This window comes from Vigna unguiculata, chromosome 6 (assembly GCF_037176805.1).
Source record: "Vigna unguiculata cultivar grain cowpea cultivar isolate G323 ecotype 2 chromosome 6, ASM3717680v1, whole genome shotgun sequence".
Lineage (NCBI taxonomy): Eukaryota > Viridiplantae > Streptophyta > Magnoliopsida > Fabales > Fabaceae > Vigna > Vigna unguiculata.
In genome coordinates, this window is record NC_140797.1 from 16,407,986 (window position 1) to 16,420,154 (window position 12,169).

The 12,169-nt window shown below is 33.3% G+C and overlaps 2 pseudogenes; both read left to right on the forward strand.

The window, feature by feature from the left end:
* The first annotated feature begins 2,734 nt into the window (after positions 1 to 2,734).
* On the forward strand, positions 2,735 to 5,374 carry LOC146885579 (uncharacterized; annotated as a pseudogene).
* Positions 5,375 to 10,668: 5,294 nt separating this feature from the next.
* LOC146885580 (uncharacterized) lies at positions 10,669 to 11,711 on the forward strand (annotated as a pseudogene).
* Positions 11,712 to 12,169: the final 458 nt, after the last annotated feature.

Here is a 12,169-nt window from a genome sequence, read left to right on the forward strand (position 1 = left end):
TCATATCTTGTGTCAAAAAAGGAATGTACTCTACATGTGATGTTTAAGCTTTTAAAAAGTTGAGACAAAACAGCAATTAGTGCTAAAAATGCGACACCACTTTTGCATGATATAATGTACTAACTAACAAAAATCAAATCACACACAACTACTCAATTACGCTATATCAAATTGGCTTCACTTTCACACTTAAATTAGAATTTTTTATATATAAAAACATCATGAAAGTTAAAATGATGAGGCAGAAAAGATACATAATCTGTAAAAGACACCTAAAACATAAACTAGAACCATCCATACAAGTCCTAATTAATTAAAAGTGATCAAAGGAAGACTCAAAACCTGAGTTGTAAAAGAACTTCTAAAACTCACTACTTAAAACTCACTACTTAAAAGTCACAAAGTTCGTAATCTCTTGTTTCTAGGTTTGTTATCTTGTGTTTCTGATTAAAATGTGCTTATGTAGATTTAGGTGATCAAAGTTCAGATTTGAAGAGACCTTCATGACATTAATTGCTTGAGTGTGAGATAAATTAAGGTAAATGCTTGGTTTATCTTATATACAATTTAATCTTTTATAGCTTTTTGTTTTGCTATGATGACTGTGTATTTTTGGTTGAATCTGCTATAGATACATAAACTTGCTGGTTAGAAACACTATTTATTCAAAACTACTCAAACTAGACTAAGGTAGGTCACTAACTAGACTAAACTTGCTAAAAACTACAAACCAGCACCTACAATTTACCTATTCTAAAGCAGATTTATGACACAATAAAACTCTCCAAATGCATACAAAGAAAAAATACTATAAGCTAACTAGAAATCAGTTTGTGCTATACTAAACTAAGCTAAGATGTAAAAATACTATAACTAGCCTAATAGAGCAGAATTATAGAACTAACAAAATAAAAAATAGAAACTAAGAGTAACTAGCTACTCAAATTGATTTTAGAACTAGGATGCTGAAATTAGTAAATGTTATGACCAATACTAGACTACACTATTCTAGTATAGGTTATTGAAGCTAAACAACTAACAACTAGGCTAAACTACTACGATCCAAAACTAATTAATACTTACACTAAAAATGACTTAAAAGAGCTAATTAACACTAATTAAGACAAGTGAGACGAATGTAGGTGGCATAATACGAGTTCAAGTGTAGAACAAAATCTAGCACACTTATTTTCTCTGCTCTCATCACGTCTTATCTTCACTTTCTTTTGTTTTCATATTTTTCCACTTCTCCATCTTTTTCTTATTTTTCTTCTTCACCAGAATTTTCTCATTTTGTTCTAGTTTTTTCTCTCATTTTTCACTGATTCACAAGATATTTCAGTAACCAAGTCAGTCACATATTCCTCTTTACCAATAATACCCTCACACTTGAACTCAACAATGTCCCATAACTCAGCCTAATTCACCTCACAACTGTATAATAATGTATAAACATGGTTTTACGGGTCCAAGGTGTTAATAAGCTAAAAATTCATAATAAAAGTTAAAAATAGGCTCAAAAACGGGTGCAAGGGAAAATTGTCCAAGTTAGGCTATATTTGGCACTGTACAAATATGACTAGAAAGCTATCCACTCAAATTAGACACTTGATCTATCACCTACAATTCAAGAACTAAAACTAGTAAAATGGGAATTATTCAAATATGTAATGATCAATAAAAACAGAGGTAAAATGTATTAAAGTTTAAAAGAAACAAAGAAAGCTAGAAATCAACTTAAAAATCAAATTCTACAAGAAAATCAGAATTTGACTACTGAAAACCTAAAATAGCACCCTAAGACTATGCTAAAATAGGCTAAAACTAAGAATTGAACTAAACTAAGAAATGGAAATACTAAGCAACTAAAACAATAACAGAAAGGTAAAAATAAAGTATGATATCAAAAACAATAATAGAAAGAAAATCTGATTATAAGAACCTAGAAATGCAAATTTTTTAAACAACAAAAATAGCAAAATAAGCTAAGCATGGAACAAAAGTTGTAATCTATCTAAACTAATTCATACAAGTTTAAACAGAAAACTGAGAGTAGAATTTAAGGTAACTACTAAAAATAATGACAAATTCAAAATACCACCTATAGACTAAAATTTGTCCAATTTACAACCCAAGAAGTTAAACTATTATAGTAGTTAACAACTAGAATGAACCTATAAATTAAAAAAAACCCAACACTACTAAAATCAACCAAAAACAGCCACTAAGCATGTCCAAATTCATCAATCAAAACCAAATCTGCAAGTATTTACAAAAACAAAACAGAATCTTAGAATCATCTTAGTAAAACAGAACAAACAACATAAGACTAGCTAAAATAGTAATTGCAGAATTATTTACACAACTATATTGTTATAGAACAGAATGATCAAAGTAGTGTGTGTGAAAAACATGTAAAAGTTAACCTTCCAGGAAGTTTAAATGATCCTGCGACTTGTTGCAGTTCAAATTTCAACAATCAATATCCATTTTAATTTATTTTTTGACAAGTTACCACTGTTTTCATCAATGATGAATATTTGATTTCATCTTTTGTTAATATTTTCTAAAAAGCAATCCATCCTTAGGTTCTTAGAGGTTTATGTTATACTATAACGATGCTAATTATTGATGATTAGCATAAAGATAGTTAACATAAAGATATTCAAATGTGTAAGGAATGATTTGAACATTGTGATCTAATATATACGTAACTTCTTTAAATACACAGATCATGACTTCATTTCCTTCAAGTCATGATTGGATGTATGATAGGGTGTATAAAGGTAAAAGAGGTTTGAAACCTACTTTCGTAGCTGGGGTTGAAGAGTTTATCGAAATAGCCTGTCAACAAGAAAGTTATGTTAATGAAAGACAACTTAAATGCCCATGCATTAAATGTGAGTGTACAAGGATTTTTGATGTTCAAACAATCAAGCTCCATCTCTACAAGCATGGCTTTATGCCTGACTACTTTATTTGGATTGATCACGGGGAAGCCATAGAGAATATTTCACATCATGTTGGCGATGCTTCAGGAAGTGGTATACATGTGACTGAAGGACAAACATTTAACTCGATGCATGAGATGTTGTGTGATGCCTTTGGACAACATGGGTCATTTGAAATACCAGAAACAAACTTCAAAGAGCCTCCGAATGAAGCAACTCAACGATTTTATAATCTGTTAGTCGAGTCAAATGAACCATTATTTGAAGGATCATCAGAGTCTAAATTATCAATCTGTTAGACTTTTAGCATGCAAGTCGAATTGGAATGTCCCTTACGAATGTCTAGATTTTATAGCAAAAATGCTTCAAGATGTAACACCAATGAATAAAGCTTTACCTAAAAATTACTGTGATGCTAAACGATTAGTATCAAAGCTTGGATTGACTGCTAGAAGGATTGATTGTTGTATACAAGGTTGCATGTTGTTTTACGACAATGAATATGGGAAAAATGATGGAGCACTTATACGTTGCAAATTTTGTGATATGCCAAGGTATCATGATCGGAGCACAGGAGCAAACACAAAAAAGCTTGTTCTAGTAAAAACAATGTTCTATTTACCTATAATTCCAAGGTTGCAGAGACTGTTTGCATCAATGGAAACTGCTAATCACATGTCTTGGCATCGTGAAAATAGAAGTAGCTTAGGCGTGTTACGTCATCCCTCAGATGGTGAAGCTTGGAAGCATTTTGATCAGGTACATTCAGACTTTACAGTTGATCCACGCAATGTACGCTTGGGTTTATGCTCTGATGGATTTAACCCATTCATTCAATCAACAATCCCTTATTCTTGTTGGCCAGTAATTGTCACCCCATACAATCTTCCTCCTGAAATTGGCATGACAAAGCCATTTATGTTCTTAAGTTGTCTAATACCTGGACCACGCAATCTTCCTCCTGAAATTGGCATGACAAAGCCATTTGATGTGTATCTCGAACCTTTGGTGGATGATCTAAAGAAGTTGTGGGATGGTGTAGAAACATATGATATTTCAAGAAAGAAGAACTTTATCATGAGAGCTAGTTTAATGTGGACTATAAATGATTTCCCTGCATATGGGATGTTGTCTGGCTGGGGTACTCAAGGTAAATTGGCATGTCCACATTGTATGGAGCATTCAAAAGCCTTTACATTAGAAAATTGGGGGAAATTGGTTGTTTGACTCACATCGTAGGTTTTTACCTAGTGATCATGCCTTTAGAAAGAATAAAAAAGCCTTCTTAAAAGGGAAAGTTGAAACCGATGGCCCACCAACTACAATGACACCTGACTTGGTTTGGGGAAGAGTAAGGGATTTACCAATGGCCATAGAAAATCCTCGTTTGTCGAAATTACGAGGATATGACGAGGTTCATAATTGGAGGAAAAAAGTATATTTTGGAATCTTCCTTATTGGAAAGATAATCTTTTACGACACAACCTAGATGTCATGCACATAGAAAAAAAATTCTTTGACAATATATTGAACACGGTCATGAATGTTAGTGGTAAAACAAAAGACAATGAGAAAGCAAGGATGGATCTTGCTTTGTATTGTAGTCGCCCTGACTTAGAGATGAAACTGCTAGCTAATGGAAAAATGTTTAAGCCTAAAGCCAATTACTCTTTAACTATAGAGGAAGCAAAATTAGTTTGTCGTTGGATAAAAGAACTCAGGGTGCCTGATGGTTATTCATCAAACTTGGCAAGATGTGCTGATGTTGAGAAGGGAAGGATACATGGGATGAAAAGTCATGATTGTCATGCGTTCATGGAATGCTTACTTCCTATTGCATTTAGTACATTGCCAACCCATGTTTTAAATCCCCTAATCGAAATAAGTCATTTCTTTAAAGACTTATGCTCTACGACATTAGGGTATGACGATTTGGTTACAATGGAAGAAAACATTCCACTAATTCTTTGCAAGTTGGAGAGAGTATTTCCCGCTGCATTCTTTGATTCAATGGAACATCTCCCAGTTCATCTTGCATATGAAGCTAGACTTGGTGGCCCAGTGCAATATAGGTGGATGTATCCCTTTGAAAGGTAATATATGATCAATGTATTTCATATAAAATTCATTTATTTAACGATTACAAAGCATGACCAAGAAACAATTTTTGTTATAGATTTATGGGAGATTCTAAGCGATCAATCAAAAATAGGGCAAGGGTTGAAGGATCGATATGTGCATCTTACATACACCGAGAAACAACTTATTTTTGTTCCCACTATTTCAAAGGTTATATGTTGTCATTGCGAAGTAGTAGAAATGAAATGGGAGTTGAAACCAACCAACCATCATTGTCCATCTTTAACCAACCAAGTCGTCCTTCTGGCAAGCCATCAATTCATTAGTTAACACAAAGAGAATAGGATTCGGTCCACGTTCATGTGTTGATCAATTGCCAAGAAGTGAAACCATACCTCGAGTAAATATTTTCCAACTACCAATTTCATTGTTATAATTGAGTTAATTCTTTTATTAAATTAACCTTCTTAATGACTTATTTGAATAGGTCATTCCTTCAATCTCAGGAAATACCTGACTCAACTACTTCTAGTCGGGTACATGCTGATTTTCCTAGATGGTTCAAGAATCAAGTATGTACTTGATAATTAAATTACACTTTCAATGTCTAATAAATAAAATATGACATTGAGTTTGTGTTGTACTTTAGGTTTACAATGAGCCTTTAAATGTGACAAACCAACACTTGAGAGATTTATCACTAGGTCCTCTTATCGAGGTTAAGCAATGGCACACGTTATATGTCAATGGGTATAAGTTCCACACTAATGCATGGAGTCAAGGTAAAAAGACAATAAATAGTGGGGTTTATGTAAAAGGGCTTACAAACGGAGGTGAAGATGATTTCTATGGGATCATTAAACACATTTACGAGATCGAGTACAATACTTCAAGCACTCCCAAGAAAGTATTTGTATTTTATTGTGACTGGTTTGATCCATCACGAAGAGGTACAAGAGTGGACTTTAAATACCATGTTGTCGATATTCGGATGGATAAAAGATATGTGCCGTATGATCCATTTATAATTGCTCACAATGTAAGACAAGTATACTATGTCTCATATCCATAATCTCGAATAGATAAATGTGGTTGGTGTGCTGTAATCAAGACAAAACCTAGAGGTCGCATAGAAGCTACTGATGTAGATGATGATATGCCTTACCAAGAAGACCAAGTTTCACACGTCAATGAAATCATAGAAGTTGAATCTATTTTAGGCTTCCAAGATTTAGAAAATGGTGTTGAAGTAGAAGATTAAGCCATAGAAGAAGACACGGAAGAAGAGGAAATTCAAGACTTTGATTTGGAAGAAGAAGATGATGAAGGGGAATTTGATGATCACGAGTCAGAAGAAGACAATGAAGAAATGGAATTGAATGATGATAGTTCTGAATAGGCGTACAATAATTAGATCAATGATTTGTACCACTTTCTATTTGGAAATTTTTTTGTTAGATTTGCCTTTTGTGTGTTAAACTTATGGCTTTTATTAAGTACTTTTAGATGAGGGTTGCAAAATGATACATTGTACTTGTTTTTTTCTAAGAAGATTGATGCAAGACTTCTCTCATTTCTTTTTAGTACAAATTCATCTTTCACTACCAACGGTTAAAAAAAAATCTTAATGACTTCAAGTTGATAGGACCCCAGTCTTTCATGCCAAAACATCCCTCCTCAATTTTGATAATAAAATCATGAACTTCAACTAAATTAGACTTCAAAATTTAAAGCATTTCTAATCTTTTATATCTTTGTCATCTCTATTTCATGTTGATCAATGATAAAACAATAATTTTCGGTACAAGGAGACCGTGTATCTTTGTGTTAATTTACAACAGTATATTTGTGTCTTCCATTCTAGTTTAGGGTCGTTAAACATATACTTTAGTAAGTCTAGACTATACTGATTAAATGGTCTTTATGTGTTTTATGTGCTAGAGTTTGATTTACAGAATAATATGATTTGTTGGTTAGTCATAGTACAATCATGTGACCAATAGATGACAACCACCTCTTTATGATTTGAGCTTGACAATTTTCCGTACGCTTTCTGAGTACTTAGATCAAAGGCTGAAGCTTGAGACACAATTCGAACTTTAATAGTTGCCCTCAACAATTTTAACTAAAATAAGACTTCAGTTCTAATCTGGTTATCCTAACATTCTTCAATAGAATGGTCTTGCTGAACTTGTTTGGCTTATCACGTTTACTAGCATCATATTTATTAGTTAATAAAATCGTACTTCTGTGCTGATTCTGTTGACAACTATAGACAGCTTCAATTCTCTTAACCAAAACAATCTGGTTGTATTATCTTTGTTTATGTACATAGTAAATTTTAGGCCTAAACTTAATCCATGTGCTGAAAAATGTGATTTATATGCTATTGGTAAAGAAGGATATAACTGTTGCTGCTTTGTTGTAGCTTTACAAGAAAATACACACTACATCAGTGTGTATGTACCCGTTTGGAGACATTTATTTCTCTTATGGACGAGATCACGACCAATGAAGATACTTTTCTGCATGAGTTGGGTACCAATAGGTTCCAAAGCTGGAGGGGAGGGACTGGAAATGGGTGGGATGCATAAAATTGGGTTTGTTTGGTATAATAGAAAATGGAATGAGAGAATTAGAAAGTTAGTGTGTTTCACTAGAGTTTTTTTGCTCTATATCTCATTTATTTCTATTAATCTATCTATTTATCTCATTATTTCTTTTCTATTTCCCTTCAACCCAATATCTTTACTTTTCTCGTTATTTCTTTCTTATTTCCATCTGCATATTTTAGTTTCACCCACTTTATTTTTCTACTCTACCAAATGGACCTTAGAAGTATATTGTAGGGGAAAGATTAGGTAATTAAAGGAAGAACATTTATGGTTATTACAAACAGTTGTGAGTGGTACCTTTAATTAGAAGTGGTAGAAGTGGGGTAGTGAGAGGGACTTTGATATTATGGGGTGCCTACATCATACAATTAATTCTCTAACTTTGTGATTTTGTGCAATATGTGTCTCTACTGGTTTACATCCTAATTTAACAGTTTCATCCAATAATTCTAGCAGATTTTTAAGACTTCTATTCCTGTTGCCTAATCATTTCAAGTTACAATTATATCATATATTCACCTAATTAGATATGCTAATTATGCTGACAAACTTTTTCCCATTCGAACTTCAACTTTTGTACCCTTTTCTCATTCCACCATTCATTTTGGATTAGAGGGTTGAACTGAGAACAATAAAAAAAACACTATAAGAACAGTAATGGAAAACAGAAAAACTCATAAATATAACGACAAATGGTAGGTTAGTTGTAGGAAATCATATGGTGGAGTTCTGATATTCTCTGACCAGCAGCAGAGGCAGAAAAAAAAGCAATGATTTGTGCTAAAATTCCACTAGTTTCACTATCTACACTGAAATTTTCTCTCAGTGAAAGATTCTAGTAGGTTAACAACAAAATTAAAAATGGTAAATAGTGATATTGATATGCACCCTTTTATAGCCATTCATGTGTTGATTTTAATTGTCATCACATATATTCGTGATTGAATTTTCAGTAAATATACTTAGCCAGGGCCAAATCTGACACCATCATACATACCTACACTACATAGACATATAGATATAGTGTATTTTTGTATCTAATTATGGAAAATGTTTCATTCATGTGTCTGAAATTATGTGAAGAAGTTTTCTATTTTTAGTTATATTAGTTTCTATCTGATAAATATTCCATTCTTATGCAATATATAGAAAGCATTGGAATCACATAAAACTATTTATATCTATATGCTTTGCTTAATTCAAGAAAGAGGATCTGCATTCAGTAGTTTGATATGATATTTTAAACTATTTTTTGAACATTTTTCTCATGTAAGGATATGATATTTAATTAAAAGTTCCAACTTGGATTTTTGTACCCTTTTCTCATTCCACCATTCATTTTGGATTGCCTTTCAGGAGCATCACATTCGAACTGGCTGTGGTTCTGTGTCTGTCATAGTCTATGAGGATCCTGACAAACCAACTCTGATCACCTATCCGGATTTAGCACCAAACTGTAAGCTTTGCCAATTTATTTTCTTTTACATAGTTCCACTTGTTTAAGGATTACCTATTGTTTCCAAGGATTGTTTTTCTGTCCAGAGGCAGCTTCTTTACTGCTTCACAACTTTTGCATTTATCATATCAGTCCTCCCGGACATGATGTTTGTAAGTTGATAAATTTGAATGGGTTCTTTATTGCATTTAGAACTGAATATTGTTATTGACATAGATTTTCCTCTGGAACTTCAACAAGAGTTCTTGCAGTTGGGAGCAGCTACAATTTGTTGTGAGGATGTGTTCCTTCTGCTGAAGACTTAGCAGATCAAATAATCAATATCCTAAACTCTTTTGGGTAATTAATATATAATTACAGTGTAGCATTCATTTTTCAGAACTTTTCTTTTGAAACTCAATATGTAAGTTGGTGTTTTCCTTTGCTTCTCTTCTTTTTCTCTATTTACGGATGGCATGAACTATGTTCTTGTCTAGGCTTGGTGTAGTGATGTGTATGAGACTTCTTTCCTCAATATGTGTTCAATACTCCTTTTTTTCCCTTCTGTAGTAATTAAAGGAATAACATAACACAATGTGTTTGGTCTATCACAAAAATACATCTTAAAGATAAGGATTTATCCATAATTAGTTATTAAAGATCTTCTAATCAAGGATTAATTATGTTCTTCTTGTATCAAGGATTAATACATCTTGACATGCAGTCTTTAAACTGAAATGGGGTCTTAATTGGTGTTGTTGTCCGATTGAAGGACGAGATTATTACAATACACATTTTATAAGAGTTTAGCTTGATAACAAATTTGAGTGGATAATTTACTGACATTTCTAATGCAATGCAACTGATTTGTATATGTTCTTCTTTGCAGTTGTAGATATGTCATCAGAATGTAATAAAGACATTCATGAACCATCTTTGCCTATTGCCAAAAAGGGGAGAAAGGGGACAATGAAGGGAAGACGACCAAAATATGTTCTTAGATTACCATCACAAAAAGCACCTATACTTGAATCCCCTGTTGATCAACAAAATCCTTCTACAACTGCAAATGTTGTACCAATTCCTTCCCAACCATCAATAGCCGAATCTACCGCTTCCCAACCCTCAATTGACCAACCCATACCTTCTCAACCCCCCATTGTTCAACCTATGCAACCTTATGTTAATGAACCTACACCGTCATCTATGGCTTCCCAATGTGTTGGTGCTAGATTGACATCCTTATCTTCCCCCTCTCAACAAAATGATACACCAACCTCAATACCCACTCGATCTATTCATAATGTACTTCAGGAAGACCAACACATGTCTACCGAAGAAGCAGGTGAACCATCCATAAATGAAGACGATGAACCTCCTGTTGGTGCAAGGCTTGAAATTATTGAACCTTGTAATGATGGGTAATAATCAACACTAGTTGAAATCAATTTTTCTTTTATATTATATGGTTTTTTTATATTGACATCATATTTTTCCATAATGTGTTTATATTTTTAGGTTTTACCCAAGTAGAGTTGTCTCCAAGGCAATCACAAAGACAATTAAGCAACAATATGTTGAGCCATGGTTAACTTTGGGTGCAATGTTGGATGAAGAGAAGGAGATCTTCTTCGAAAGGTTCAAGGTAAGTTTATATTTGTAACCTACCCTTTACTAGATTTCAATTAAGCATATTTAATTTCTTTGCATATATTGTTTACTGTAATAATCATTATCTTAACTACTATATTATCTCTTAATGTAGAGAAAGGTTACTTGGAGACCTGAACATGAGCAAAAGATTAGAAAGATTTTCAACACAAAGGCCTCTCATAGACTTTCTGAAATCTTCATGGAAGCAAGAAAAACTGGGAAAAAACCTCACTAGATGTTTGATAAAGTATGGAACAGTTTGCTTGCTAAGTGGAACCAACCCGAGTTTCGATCAAAGAGTGCTCGTAATCAAAAGAATCGAGCATCTATGAAGGGTGGATGTTTGCACACAAGTGGCTCAATCACCATCCATGAACATGCCCTTCGCATGGTATGTACACTAAAAAATTCAGTTATATAAGTTGATTACTATTTTATCATGATTAATTAGTTTTGGTTATAGGCAGAACAATTGGGTCGTCCTGTACATTTTGATGAGCTTTTCCACCATACTCATGTTCGCAAGAATACCAGTGATTTTGTAGATCACAGATCTAAACAAACATATGTAATTTCTCTAACTTAGATCTTTCCTCCTTTTTAAATATAAAGATTTGTCATTATATAACATGTCTATTTTGAATAACAGGAGGAATTTTAAACTGTGGTGAAGGAGAAGAAATATCTCCATTGGACCCTAGTGAGGAAGAGAAGTTAAGGAAAAAAAGTTGGTCTATTGGAAAACTGAATGAAAATTATCTTTGTTGGGAAGCCTTCACACAACAACCATCCAGTTCTACAAGTATGGATTCACAAAAGATTCTAAGGTTGGAAGAAGAAATTCGTCAATCTAGGGAGGAGTTTCGTCAATCTAGGGAGGAGAATCAACGACTGTAGAGAAAATTAGAATCCCTAGTAACTGTTGTTCTCCCTCTTCTCCCTCCCGCCGCACAAACCATTTTGCAAGACGTCAATTAACAACCAAAAAATGAGGATCAAAACCAAGATGATGCTCGGGAGAGGGACCACCAGCATGGGCAAAACTCTTCTCATTATGCATATTATTAGTTAGGTTTGTAATAGTAGAACTTGTTGAACTAGGGGTAACATTAGTTAGTTTTTAAATTGTAGGACTTGACCGATGTAGCTTATTTGTTAGTTTCTTAATCTGTGTTATCTACTTTATTTTATATTTGTAGTTTTATAGTTTTGATGTGATGATATGAATGGTGCTAAACCTTTGGATAACTATGTTGTTTTATATTTGAAGGTGTTATTTGAATGCTGGAATGTTTGTAGGATCTACAGGTGGAGTCCAGCTTTTATGTCTAAACATCACTTCTCTTGTCTGTGATAAACTACTATACTTTCTAATTCTAGAATATTTTAAGTAGACAAAATTGTCTACTGCATTGTTTACAGGTGAAGTTTAGACG